General features: G+C 40.4%; 1 protein-coding gene across 8 annotated transcripts in view; it reads right to left on the minus strand.

The window, feature by feature from the left end:
- Window positions 1-15,186, minus strand: part of LOC131237450 (tubulin-folding cofactor B) — a 91,995-nt gene that overhangs the window by 67,660 nt on the left and 9,149 nt on the right. The window lies entirely within an intron of this gene.

Below are 15,186 nucleotides of genomic sequence, written 5' to 3' on the forward strand. Positions count from 1 at the left end.
TGGTCATATAGGAAAAGATAGTGATATTAATAGTAATTGAAATATCGTAGTACCAGCTGATGTATCAGTTGATACTACTGACATCGCATTAGGGATACAATTTGCAGAGAGTTTTAAACATCCCCGGGTTGCACGATATATCACAGTGTATTGAGATATGTCAACGATATTATTGATGCAATGTGATATATTATAGATCCCCCCCTTTAAACACCCCCGTGCCATCAATACATTGGTATAAATCCTTTGGGGTATAGTTTTCTAAGAGAATTTAGACAAGTCTTTTTAAGTTGTTTAGAGAGAAAACAAGATTTGGGTGGGGAAATAAAGATAGGGGAGTGGAAACCGGCTGGAACCCATTTAGTGCGCTTTTCTAATTTCAAGTGTTTTTACTTGATAAAATTGTTTAGAAACAATAGAACTAACTTAGTAACCATGATTTGCATGCAAAATCATGGAATTTTACCTCCAATTTTCAATTTTGGGGAAAATGGAGGAATTTGGGTAAAATCCAAAAATCCCCAAATTTCGTTGATTTAAATTGCAATTAGGTACAAAAAATCATATGACACTACTTGTAGGCTAATCTAAAATACAAATTGGTGGAATTTTCTACATTTTTTGGAAAATTTTATTGTTTAATTAAAAATATTAAGAAATAAAAAGAATCTTTTCTTAAATTAATCCGATCAACAAAAATTGGTTGTTGATGCATGTGATATTGATGAGTGTACAATGATCTAGATATCAGCGACATTCTTTTATTTATTTTTAAAGGAAATTTAATTTTTATAAAAATAAATAATAACTATTTCAAAATTATTATTTTTTAAATGCATTGTGAACTATAATACAAATTTACTTAATTTTTTTTTATGACAACAGGGTGTCCTCGCCCCTTTTTAAGGCAAGACTAATCCATGCGGATGAATGCAATCACCCGCAAATCATGTGCATAGGAAGAAGATAAACAGTGCCCAAACGTGAAGGCCGTACAGACGCACGTGCGTGTGTGCGTTTGTGAGTGTGGGCAGGTCCACACGCGGATGGGTATGGAGAAAGAAGAAAAACGATGGATTGGGTTCGGGTTTTGACAGATTTAGGAAAGTTGTAAGGGAAGGGAAAGGAGGAAGAAAATAGAAGAAGAATAATACCTTGTTGGAGAATAGAAAGAGGAAGAATGCACCTTAGAGACACCACCACCAAACAAGCCTCCACCCTTCCACAATTCAATTGGAAGGGAGGGCTTCTCATAAACCCTAACAAAACAAGGAGGAAATTTCCTTCACACAAGAGAGTCTCTTTTTTTCGTCTCCCATCCACAAAGAGAGTTGCGTTGATGTAGGTGATCCCCTCCGTCTTTGGTACACCCGAGTAAGTCCTCTAATGTCCCCATCAGGTCTACACGAGATTGGTGGCGGCAGTAGAGCAAGGTGTAGTAGTAGGGGGTGATCGCGGCCAGGACGTAAAGGTGGTAAGGGGTGAAGGTGGTAAGGGGTGAAGGTGGTAGGAGGGGAGGTTGGGGTCAAGTATGCGCCACAATAGTCTGAGGATGCCGGATGTACCCATGGATCTAGCATTGTACATGAAGAAAGGGAGGCAAAAGCAGTTGAAGAATCTTTGGAGTGAAGGGGATATGACGAAGAAGGTGGGGAAATTTGCGGAGAGGTTTCTCATCTAATGACCACATGCCAGCTACAAGCCCACAGTTCAAGAATATGATTAGTGAAGTGCATCATGCAGGTGCAAGCAAGGTTGTGGTGCTACCTACGCCACATGAGATTATGGGGCTTACCTAGGTGATGAGGTTGCATAGATGCACTATTATATCGAAGAGTTAAGGTTGTCATTGAACAAGTATGGAATCACGTTGATGGTGATGGATGGGTGGGGCCGACAAAGTTCTCTATCATACATTTTATGGTCTAGTACAAATGAAGGACCATATTTCTGAAGTGTGTCAAGCATTTAATGATATTAAGAACACAAACTACATATATGGCTTGATGAAGGATGTGATGGAGGGGAGGAAGAGTGTAGTGCAGTTCATCATAAACAATTGGTGCATGTTCGTGAAGGTAGATGACTTGATTAAGAAGTATGACTTGTACAAAACACGTGTGTGGCCCATTGCATTAATTTGATGCTTAAAGCCATAGAATATGGACTAGTAATTACGAGCATGATTGTTGATGCTCGAGCAATTTATAAATTTCATCTACAATAACACTTTGTCAATGTCCAAGATGCTTAAGACGTATCAAGCGATATAGTACAACCTAGGTGACGCGGTTTGCCACTAATTTCCAACTTAAAAAGAGTCTTGAAACACAAGCATGGACTTAGAGGCCCGTTTTCCTTTAAAGAGTATTCATATTGGAATCAGAGTCGCGGTGATGAGCAATCATTTATGGGACCGCATACGTGATGTGGTTGGTTTTCTAGAGCCCATTTGTAGAGTGTTGAGGATGATGGATAAGGAGACATCCATCGATGGTTTTGATGTGCGAGTATGCAATACATTATCAAGGCAAAAGCCCCAAAAACAATCATTAACGACTAAATGGATAGGACTCTCGAGCAACCACTTCATATGGCCAGTAAGTAATTAGATTTAATTCTCTATTTGCATCCATACTTTATTAGTTTCTTGCATAGCATGGTTATTTTCTTCACACCAATAAGTAAATATGTGATGAGGTTTCAACATACCTCCTAAACACCATGTAACACGATAGTTTTAAACTCGACGAAACAACGAGTTAAAGTGGGTAGTGCACGAAGTATACAAGAAGTTATTCCCTAATTCTCCAGGGAAAGCTTGTTTAAGGAACAAGGTAAAGTGTTACATTTAATTATTGTATAGGTCCCATGATTGTTATGTAATATACATATTGTATTAACAATTAGTGATAAATCTATTGTAAGACCCGTAACCTCGTGAAACTTTCCGTACTCTTCTACTTCAGCACCGGCATATTCCTGACGGACCAGATCAGCGAGCATTGATTGCGACCCTATTTTTATACCACAACACCCCGAGACTTGTACCCTAGCGACTACACGGGCACTAGGATTCCAATGACGTGCGGCATGCCCCATTGCGACCTCTGGATTAGAAGTAGCAGTTTTGGCAAAATCTGAGGTTGGTCGCGCAATGTACGTGGCCCCACTTTCACAAATCCCAATATTTTCAAATCAATCAATCCATCAATCAACCCATCACTTCTCTCCCCATTAGTCAAAGCAACCCATGCCTCCCATCATGCATCCCATCCCCTGCCCGTGCTTAGTCATCCCGCTTTCCTTCTCTCTCCCCATTCAACCCCTCCATCTTCTTCTTATTACCTCCCTATCCTAAAAATTCTACCACAAAATCCCCTAACTCCCACTCATTTCTACCATTTGCTAGCAAGAGAATAGAAAGAGATTAAGAAGAAGGTAAAAATTTAGGGAGAATTAGGGAGAGATTAAGAAAGGGAGAGAGAAAAACCCATCACTTCTCTCCCCATTAGTCAAAGCAATCCATGCCTCCCATCATGCATCCCATCCCCTGCTCATGCTTAGTCATCCCTCTTTCCTTCTCTCTCCCCATTCAACCCCTCCATCTTATTATTATTACCTCCCAATCCTAAAAATTCTACCACAAAATCCCCTAACTCCCTCTCATTTCTACCATTTGCTAGCAAGAGAATAGAAAGAGATTAAAAGGAAGAAAAAAATTAGAGAGAATTAAGGAGAGATTAAGAAAGGGAGAGAGTGAGAGAGAGAGAAAAGGAAGGAAGATTAAGGTGATGGTTTAAGAGAAAAGAGAGAGCTTGAGAGAGAATTAAGAGAGATCAAGTGGTTAAGAGGAAGAGATGAGAGAAAAGAGAGATTAGAGGAGATTAGGGGTGGAGATGAGCTTGGTGGACCGTTTGATCGCCGATCCGAGCCGATCCAACCGTTCATCCGCCATAGTGAGTGCATGGGAGGATCAAAACCCTCCCTTTCTTTGTGATTTGTCCATTTTGGTGGGCCCACAATGGTGGGACCCACCTTGATCATGTATAGAGTGTATGGTGGACCCCATAGTGGCGGGGGGCCACCCCGATGGCCAGATCTCTTCTCGTGCTTCTTCTTACCATTTCCTTTCCTTTCTTTTTTCTTACTTCGATAGTGTTATGGGGGCCACAAGTGGGCCACGCTGTTGGGGAGTGTGTCTCGCACGCTATCACACTGTGGACCACCTTGTGTGGCCCACCATGATGTTTATTTTCCATTTAAACCTACTGATTTGTGCACGCACATTTAGATGGTGGAAATACAACAATTTGATCCAGAGCTCATTGGCCCACAATGACCTGGCCAATCTGATGGACGAAGTGGATTGTTTAGGTGGACCCCACCAACCCTAAAAAATGAACCAAGAGAGTGGGAGGGGCAGCAGTCATGGCTGTTGGATGCAAACAACGTCCAAGGACATTGTTGCCCAGCAATGTGCTCACCTTGGAAGCGCCACCATACGAGCTTCACTCGTGGGTCCCACCATGATGAATATGTTTCAACCAGCTATCCATCCACTTCCTCAAATCATTTTAGGCTTTGAGCCCAAAAATGAAGCCAATCCAAAACTCAAGTGGCCCACGCCACTAGCATTAGTGGGCTGGGAAAAACCGCAACGCCGGTGACTTCATGCCAAGCAGCGTGGGAGTGGGTTCCCACTCCTGGGACCCACCTTGACGTCTTTATTGAATCCACACCGTCCATCTATTTTCCTGGCTCATGTTAGCCCTTGAGGCCAAATATTAAGCTGATCCACCCATCAGTTGGGCCACACCACATCGATCAGAGGGGTTGGGATGCCCAATGTCGCTGACACAACGTGCATGGAGCTATGGAATTGGGTTCCCACACGTGGGACCCAACTTGATATATTGCTTAGATCCACACTATCCATCTACTTCCCCAGAATCTTCTAAGCGTTGCGCCCAAAAATGAAGTCGATCCAACCATCAAGTGGACCACACTAAAGGAAACGGTGGGGCTGGGAGCCACCCCACATTAGCGTCCGCACATGCAAACGTGGGAGTGGCGTCCCACCATGATGTATATGTTGAATCCACGTCATCTACCTGTTTCTCCAGATCATTTTAGGCCATGGGCCGAAAAATGAGTAGATCCGATTCTTGAGTGGACCGCACTAAGGGAAACAATGCCCATCTGTTGAAACCTTCCAAGGCCCGTTGTGGAATCCCTGTTCGTCCAAACCAATCCTAGTTAGAGTCCATTGGACCCCGCTCGAGCTGAAAAACGCGATGAATGGAGTAGATCATCCACTTGGGGCCCACCTTGATGTTGTGTCCAAACACACAAAATATAATTTTAAAAAAATAAAATTAAACAGCTTTGGGCCCACTCGTGGGACCCCCCATGATGTATGTGACTTATCCACTCTGTTCATCTGTTTTGCCAGATCATGTTAGGCCATGGGCCCAAAAATCAGGACGATACGAATCCCAGGCGGACCACACCGAGGGGAACAGTGAGCAAGGAGGGTTGCCCCTTTTGGCAACACTCAGGGTCCCACTCGTGGGTGGGATCCACCTTGATGTTTCTATGCCATCCACGCCATCCATCCTTTCCTTCAAGCCTTGTTAGGCCATGGGCCCAAGGTTCAGGCCAATCCAGATCTTAGGTGGGCCGCACCAGAGGGAACTGTGGGAGTGGAAACCCTTTGGACTTGGAATCCCTTGGATATGGAATCCCTTGGACTTGGGATTTCCTGGGATTTGGGATTCCTTGGACTTGGGAATCCCTGAATGGATCCCTTGGATTTGGGGCTCTCTTGGAATTGGGATTCCTAGATTTCTGGAATCCCTTGGCCATGTTTGGCACCCTGGATTCAAAATCCCTATAATCCTAAGTTAAAAACGAGGTGTATTTGCAGGATTTGGAATTTTTTTATTAAATCATTTTAAAATCCCTAATTAGTGTGTGTATGTAATGTTGACACTATGGTTGTATGAAATCCAATAAGGCATGTACTTTGCCTGAAATGATGAAATCCCAAGACTCAAATGGGCCACAAACACAGGATCACATCCTAGTTACTAACAAACGATTTATAATCGTCGATTACATCGGCAATGTTCAAACGGTGCAGATCATCCCATTGATGTCGATGATGATCTAATCATTTTGGGATATTACCAGTGGGCCCCGTGCCCAATAGATTGATAGCCTAGTGGCACACATGTGGGTGTCCATCCGGGTCACTCCCAGTGGACCCCGCCTTGGTATATGTATTTTATCCATGCCTTATAGGCTACGTGAGAAGCCGATGTTAGTCTAACGTGGGCCATACCACATAGACCTCTATATTTCTAGTGGGGCCTGCCATTCTGGTCCCACTCTCTGTATATGATGTGCCAATTAAGGTCGATTATCTCATGATATGTCTAATAACATGCTAGTATATTTAGCCTGATAGAACACACTGATAACATGCCCAGTATAATGGATATCATGCCCATTTATATGCCCATATGCATCATTTGTATGTCTGTTGTGAAGAAAGATTGATCATAGCATACACCTTTCGACTTGAGATACTCAGGGGACCACATATGAGATAGGGTTGCCCCACATGATCTCGTGGTATGCGCAGGTTTAGTGCATGACTTAGACAGCATGACTCATGCATTCTATACGTCACGATCACTTTTACACCCTAGCAACATCGGGGTTGTGGCCTCCACAAGCATATCGTGGATGGTCGAATTGGATACCAGAAATATATATTCAAGCATTAGGGCACCATGAATGTCCTTGGGTGAAAGTCTTTAAACCCTTTTTGTACCAATAATCGAGACCGAGTGGATAACATGAGCGCCCGAGTGCTAAATACCAGTAGGTTGCGTCTCCCACTGTGTCGTGGTCAGTTAAAAAAAGGTGTGACCTTATCCGCCCGAGCATAGGGGGCTGTAAGCTAGGTTGAGTCTAACTAGCTCGTAAATGAGTCCACTATGAACGGGCCGGGTGGGCATTGGCATGCAAATACGAGGCGAATAGTGAGGTATCTTCCACTCACTTGGTCATGCACGCGATGGGGTGGCAGCCGGTGTTGGAGTGTAATAGACCCTGGTGATGTTTCCAGTGACGAACTGTTCTGATATGTGGACTAGTTGAGGATCAGCATGTTTGCGTTGCATCTTTAGCATATAACATTCGGCCACGTAGGCCTTGCATTGCGTAGCCTTGGTATGAGTAACAGCATTCATGGACTTGGCAGCTTAGCCCTCTATCATCTTCCACACACTCTGACATTTGTATGCATTGTGCATGCACACATGCACTCTACTAAGCTTCGTAGGAAGCTTATGTGCGTTTGTTTACGATGCAGGTGATGCTAGGGCATATCAACAACATTGAGCCCAGAGCATGAGTCTGTTCTTTTGAGTTCTGGTTATATCTTGTATTTCCCTTCTAGCATTGTACTCAAAGATTTTATTAGTGGATATGGGGTGGTGATGTTGTTTTGTGACTTGGGTACACTTGTGGTTATACTCCTTTACCAAAAAAAAAAAAAAAAAAAAAATCACCTTGAAAATCTTCCTTATAAGATCCCCAGGATTGGAACCTAACGTATGGGAGCTAGGAGTTGGGAGCTGAGAATGGGGTACTAAGAAGGCTGTCGGCACCGAATTTGGCGATCGTTAATTTTGTGAGCCCGGTTCCCGAGTTTGGGGCGTGACATCTATTCAACAGTTTGTGGACTTCCGACATGTGAGGCACTTGTTCGGGTACATTGCTACAAGAAAGTCGAGGACGATAATGCCATGTGCATTTTTGCATGTAGGCATGTAAATAAAAGTTACTTTTCCTATTTCAAAATTATCATGGAGCTAAGAGAAGGCCATAATCAATTTGCAGGAAAGTCGTGGTCTATATATAGGAGCAACTACAAGACCCTACAGCGATTAGCGATTTGTGTATTTGCACGCATAGTGTCATCATGACCAAAATTGGAACACTTCTTATTTTCTTTTCTTTTTCTTTTGTTAAAGAATTGGAACACATTCATGCTCATTCACGCAAACAAGCAAGACAAGTTAAGGTACGAGAGGCTCCAAAAGCTAGTATTCTACCTCTATAACATAAAGTTACAAGAGGGTACTATGAGCAGAAAGTGGAAAAAAGTAGACAAAGATGCACTAGATCTCATGATAATCAGCTATAACACATTTTATGAATGGAATGTTAAGGGCCCACTTTTAAGTCAACTGATACAGATGAAGGCAATGGCAAGCCAGAACCCATGATAGCAAAGGAAGCAGCATCAAAGGGCATTGACGTTGATGCAGTTGTAAAGGAGGCGAGATCATCCCCCACCCCCAAATTCTTTTGACCCATTGTTAAGAGGAGCTAGAGACAACCAGACATCAAGATCTCATGGAACACACGGTGGTCACACTCTTTCCAACACCAACATCGACAACAAGATAGAGAGACAGAGGTGGCGGAAATGGCGATGACAGCAATGACTACAGGACGATGGTGGCAACGGCAATGTATGTAAAGAGAGGAAGAATTAGAGGCCTCTTCTCTTGTTCATTGGGGAGAGTCTGAGCATGCCAACTAAGACAAAGACCATGGCTCTCATCCTGTCCAAGCAAGGGCATCTTAGCCGAAAAATAAGTAACGATCATCGCAGGAAGCAATTGAGTGGTGCTAAGGAGTCTTTAGCATGGAGTGTGGGATCCATGGATGTCAATGGCATGCAGGTCAACTCTAGTTTTGTGTTATAATATGGATATGATTTGTGGTTGTGGACTTCATGGATATGCGACTAGCCACGATAGTTCAAATAAGGATACAGGTAAGAGTATGCCTACAAATACGAGTGAGGATATCCCGACATGACTATCAGTAGATGTATCCAGGAGTCACATACATACCTAGCCCATATCCAACTCCAGATCCACATTAGCCACAGACAGTGACGCAGTAGCCATAAATGAGTGTAGTGATCCAGTTCGAAGAGGATGAGTACTAACAATACTTAAAAGACTACCTGAGTTCATATCATTTACTATGACATGTTCAAAGAAAGGTCAGATACACCATTATATACATGTCCAAAATACACAAATAATAATAATAATAATAATAATAAATTTTTAAACAAAAAGAAGAAGAAGAAGCAGATTCTTAAATATCTCATTGTATCCCTTTATCTAATATTCTTCTTTCATTCTTTGGCTTTAAAAAAATTTTAACTAATACAAACATATATGAACCGATATCAATACACGACACTTGTATCATATCGTTTCTCAGTGGAGCCAATATGCCCTCGATACAAATATTCAGAACCATGACCCTATCAAATATGGAGACAATGACCTTCAAACACCTCCTAACCATATGTGGGTCTGAAGCACAGATGTATTTTTACTTCTTTTTTGTCATTTGGATGTATTGTTTGTGTTTTGTACTTGTATGATATGAATTATGAATGATATGAACTCATTTTGGATATAATTGCATCACTTCTGTCAGACAACCCATAGTTTAGGACCCTATACAAAGGAAAGTTGTTGTATATACTTTTTCTGTGATTTTTTTAGTTTTAAGTGTGTAAGCATGTCTCTTTCAACATCTCTTAAAGTTCCATTGAAAAATTCCATTTTCCCAATGTTTCCCTCAAACAGCACTACATTCCTCGATTCATGCGATATTTCCCAAGCAATATTGATATGTTTCTGTATTCCAAGGGTGTGATACATGCATCGATAGTAATATTAAGTCACTGGATACGAAAGCTTATATGGAGAATATGGTTTTGGAAAAAGCGATGAGATAGGGGATATTGTCCTCGATTTTACTATGGCATACAATCTTGTAATAGCAAACAAATACTTGAGAGAAAGAGAGATTAACAGTTAATAACTTTAAAAAGTGGATTGTATATAAGCTAGATAGACTTCTCTTGAATTAGGAAGACAAAATGATCAACATGTCAAAATTGGAAGGCCATACCAAGAGAGTTTGGCCATGCAATCTATGGATTGCGTATAAGCAAGATAGAGTTCTCTTCAATTAGCAAGACAAAATGATCAACATGTGAAAATTGGAAGGCTATACCAAGAGAGTTTGGCCGTGCAATCTATGGATGTTTGCTTCAAGAGAGAGGAGGGGAAATGAATTAATAGGCGTCCAAGAAAGACGTGGTGGAATTGAAAAGGAGAGAGTAGTATTATTAAGGAAGAAGTTAATGTTATGTTGGAGTGAGATGGTTGTGCATTAAAAAAGTAGCGAAAGAAGTGTTAGGGGTATCTAAAGAGAAAAGCCATTCATATAAGGAAATTTCATGGTGAAATGAAGAGATCCATAAGTCTATTAGCGAGAAAGGATCATATCACAAGGATTGCAAGAGACTAGAAACAAGGAGAAATTAGAAGAACATAAAAATACCAAAAAACGATAAGTAGTGAGACTAGGCACATGATGATCTTTCCAATAGATTGGGAACAAGAGAAGGTGAGAAAAATAGTCTTCGAACCTGTAAAAATGAGAGAGGGGAAGTGTGAGGACCTTGATCAAATTAGATGTATTAAGAGAGGGAATTGGTTAAGGACAACAAGATAAATGAAAGTTGGAAAAGTTATGTCCAAAACTTGTTAAATGACAACCGCTCTAAGAGCTTAGAGACAACAGGAGTCATAAACTCAAATGTGGTTAAACATCATGGATACTTTCATAGGATTGGGATATTTAAAGTGAAAGAAGCTCTGAGAAAGATGAAGACAGGAAAGGCCTTAGGACTAGATGGTATACCAGTAGAGGTTTGGAAGGGCAAAGGAGAGAGTGGCTTATTTTGGTAGCTACGTTGTTCAACAAGATTGTATAAACGCATAAAGCATTAGATGAATGGAGGAAAAGTACCATGGCAACCATCTACAATAATAAAGGGTACATGAGGACATGGATGGACTTTTGTCATAACCTTTTCTCACGAAACTTGACAGCCCGACATTTCAAGCTCATGATAGGGACTTCCCTGCAAGTAACGTGCTACTCCAACACCCAAGTTCGATGAAAAATGAGCAAGGGTCGACATGAGACAAATGTATTAGAATATCAGTTCGGATTTATGCTAGGGAGGTCAACCATCGAGGTTATTTTAATTACTTGGACAGTTGATGGTAAAGTGCAAGAACACGAGAAAGGATCACCACATTGTCTTTATTAACTTAGAGAAAGCATACAATAGGATCCCTGGAGAGGTAATCTGGTGGGAATTGTAAAAGAAAGGAGTCTCAAAGGACATTTGACATGATTGAGGACATATACAAAGTAGCAGTAACTAATGTGTGGATTACTACTGGAGAGAGAAGTGAGTTTCCAATTACAATAGACCTACACTAGGGGTTAGTGTTGAATCTATATCGTTTTGCATTGGTTATTGACAAGTGAACTAGGCATTTCTAGGAAGACATCCCGTGGTGTATGTTGTTTGCAGGTGACATGGTCTTGATCAGCAAGACAAGGGGGTAAATGCAAAACTAGAGCTATGAGGGATGCTTTAGAATCTAGAGGTTTCAAAATTATCCGGACGAAAATGGAGTATATTGAATGCAATTCTAGTAACAATAGGAAAAGAAATGAGGAAGTGGTTAAAATTGATGATCAAGAAGTGCCCCCAAAAATGACCATTTCTGATATCTTAGGTTGATAGTTCATGAGAATGGTGAGATTGAGGTGGGATGATGCTCATAAAATTAGAGTTGGCTTGATGAAGTGGAGATGTACATCTGGATTTTTATGTGATCGTCGCATATCAATCAAACTAAAGGGGAGATATTATATGACCGGTATAAGACCAGCCATACTTTATGGGACAGAATGTTAGGCAGCCAACGAACAACACATCCGTAGAATGAGCGCAGGTAAAATGAGGATGTTGAGATTCTAGAGAGTGTTAGTGTATAATGTGTGGTTAGTGGCTCTTTTAATGTAAGTGCATGTGCACTTTTTCCTCCTCCTGCAGTGTAATATATGCTCTATTCTAATAAAACATTGTGTGTTAGGGCATGTTGGCCCACACACAACATTTCCCCAAACTCTCTTCTTTCCTCTTCTTCTCTCTCACTCTTCTCCTCTTTTCTCCACACCATAATTATCAAATCACCTTCTACTTGGTATCAGAGCATAGATTGGGGCATTCCGCATCTAACAAGTTGAGTGGCAAGGGGAGGAAGGATAGAATTAGAAATTATTATATTTAAGAGAACTTACGAGCAGTGTTTGAAGTATCGGTATCGCTACAAGTTTCGCTGGTCGAGGATACGGAAACAATATCGATATCGCTGATAACCAAAAATGCGAGAAAACATGAGGAAAACGGTAAAATTTTCAGTGAAACTTCAGGAGATGCTAAAATACACATATTTGCATATTTAGGAATAAAAAAATTGCAAAAAGAATGTGTACACAATAAGTTTCCATTTAATGGGGGCTTAAAAGCATGTGTGTTTTTGTACGAATCATTTGTAAACTTTGCTAACCATCCCATCCATCCAACCTTCCATCCAAACATCCATCGATATTGCAGAATATTGACCACTCATGATATTTTCCAAAGAAATCATCAACAACAGGAAAGGAAACAAAAGATTGTGGTGTTTATATCATGCATGTTGCGATAATGATAATATTGAGATATTATCAATATTAGCAACTACAAATTAAAAAATGCATACAACAATGTGCTCATTAAAAAAATTGAAATAGAATTTTTTTTAACAAACAAACTTTTTGTGATATCTCTACGTTGGCGATATTATTGAAATATAGTTGATGCACTTGTGATACAAGTGTCACCTAGAATTTACACAGTTGGAAATATTGGTGACACATTGGCGATATCGATACATTAGTAATACAAGTGACGCCTAGAATTTACACAATTGAAAATATTGGCAATATCAATTCGTTGGCAGTACTTAGCAATACATTGTTGATGCTTGGAATTTCCAATATTGTCAATGTTATCGGTATCGCCAAGCTGGAGATAACGATATATTGGAGATATTTCAATAATATCGGAAACAATTCAAACAATGCTTATGAGTAGCCCCAATAGGTAATAAGATGAGGGAACCAGTTAGGAGTGAGTGAGTTCAGGTTGAACGTTATGGAAGGACAAGGGGATGGACCAAAAGGACATGGGCATAGGTAGTAAGAAAATATTTGATGGCCTATGGTTTAACCGCAAATATGGTCCTTAACAGAGTGGAATGGTGGAATAGGATTTATGTAGCCAACCCCAAGTAGTAGGATAGAGGCTTCGATGATGAAGACGAAATGTACATTATCAGAGAAACATGGAACACTTGGAACTTCAATAGAATATGGATAAGGAAGTATTATAACATTCAAAGAGAATACCAAAATGATGTCGATATAAACAGAAGTCTATAAGAAAAATTATTTCATCTAATATGTATATCAAAGATCAGACAACTTCAATTCATCAACTTATTCAAAAAATCAGTACATTTCACATATACAAAACCAATTTCACACACCATTGATTTCACGGAGTACAAATAAAGCCTTGGAATAATGTGTTTGGGAAGCAGACTAGCATTTTCATATAGAAAGGAATCATGTATTATTCATCATATGGGTTAAGCAGCATTATATACCCCATCCAATGTGGGAGAAATTTGTCCCTTAAAGAAAAGAAAATCTACCATAATAACCTCAGCAGAATCATGAACAAAAAATAGAAACAAATTCTCAAAATTATCACTAATGTACTTGTCTATGAACACTCCCTCCCAAGATGAGGATATCAGGTAATGAGCTGGTCAGCTTTCTTTTAATCAATAAGACCAATCTTTATATAGCTTTTTGTAGAGATATCAGCAACTTAGAATTTTGTGGGAATCCAGGGAACATGAGCATCTCTGGCAGACTGGTGAAAATTTTACATGGGGAAGAGAACATTGATCACTTGCTTTCCCATTGCCTCTTTGCATGGTCAATCTTGAGCTTCTTTCACACAGCATTGGGAATGGATTGGATAATGTTGAGGTCAATTATCACCTTGTTGGAAAGCAGATTAGGTGAGTCATTTCTGGTCAGTGATGCATGCATCTTGAGGGAATGGAATTCTCAATATATAAGGAACACAACAAAGACGCCATACTACATTTGTGATGAGCCAAAAACCATTTGTGTTAGTGAAAGACGCCATACTACATTTAGGCCTCCAGTGTGTGAGGAATGTCAAGATGTCAAAAGAGATGATCTTGGTAAATGTTGGAAAGCAGTGGGAGAAAACAAAGAGCAAAGGTATCCATAGCGGAGAGATAGAAAGCTCTATGAATGGGTTCCCCTACGCTCAACTTCGATGGTAGCTCTGTCAGAAGTTTAAGTAATGCAGGGGTTCAGATGTTTTTCAAGATCATTCAGATGGCCTGGGATCAGTGTTTGGGGCCCATATGCATGCACTATGGACTCAAAAGTGGATGGATATCTCCTCTTGAAAGCTTTACTGGTTTTTTGTATTTTCTGTAATGATATTTTCTCAATGTCATTACATGGGTGAGCAAAAGGTGGCAGGTCCCCATGGGGGTTGTTGGGCCACATTCAAGTGAACTTATGTAGATCTTTTGAGCTTTCCTTTCAGCATGTCCATAGGGAATTGTATATACAAGTCAATTCACCGGAAGAATAAGATATTTCTATATTTTTACTCTTGACAAGTCATTTACGATATTAATTTGGGTGTACATGTATGTTACATCTTATCATCGATAAGGAAAACATGTAAAGGCTCCAAATACTACTTTTACCGCAAAAGTTGAGTCCTTTTGGACCTTTCCAAAATAATGAATACAGAGGGACCTGGTGAAGTTCAAATCAATTGTGTCAATTTCCAATTAGTATTTCCCAAGAAATGAGAGACTCATAGTTCAAAACTCATCGAGTCTCTATCTTCATCCAAATTGAAATGGAAACAAAAGAACAGTACAGAAGACGGCAAGCAAAAGAAAGTTTTATCATTCATCATCATCTGAGCCTTATCCCAGCTAATTGGGGTTGGCTACATGAGTCCCTTTCAGCTGTTCGGATTCATGTTGGAAGGCATAAGCTTGACGCTGGTTACCAATCTGACACAGCCCTCTATCC

The sequence above is a fragment of the Magnolia sinica genome, chromosome 2 (genome assembly GCF_029962835.1).
Source record: "Magnolia sinica isolate HGM2019 chromosome 2, MsV1, whole genome shotgun sequence".
NCBI classification, from domain to species: Eukaryota; Viridiplantae; Streptophyta; class Magnoliopsida; order Magnoliales; family Magnoliaceae; genus Magnolia; species Magnolia sinica.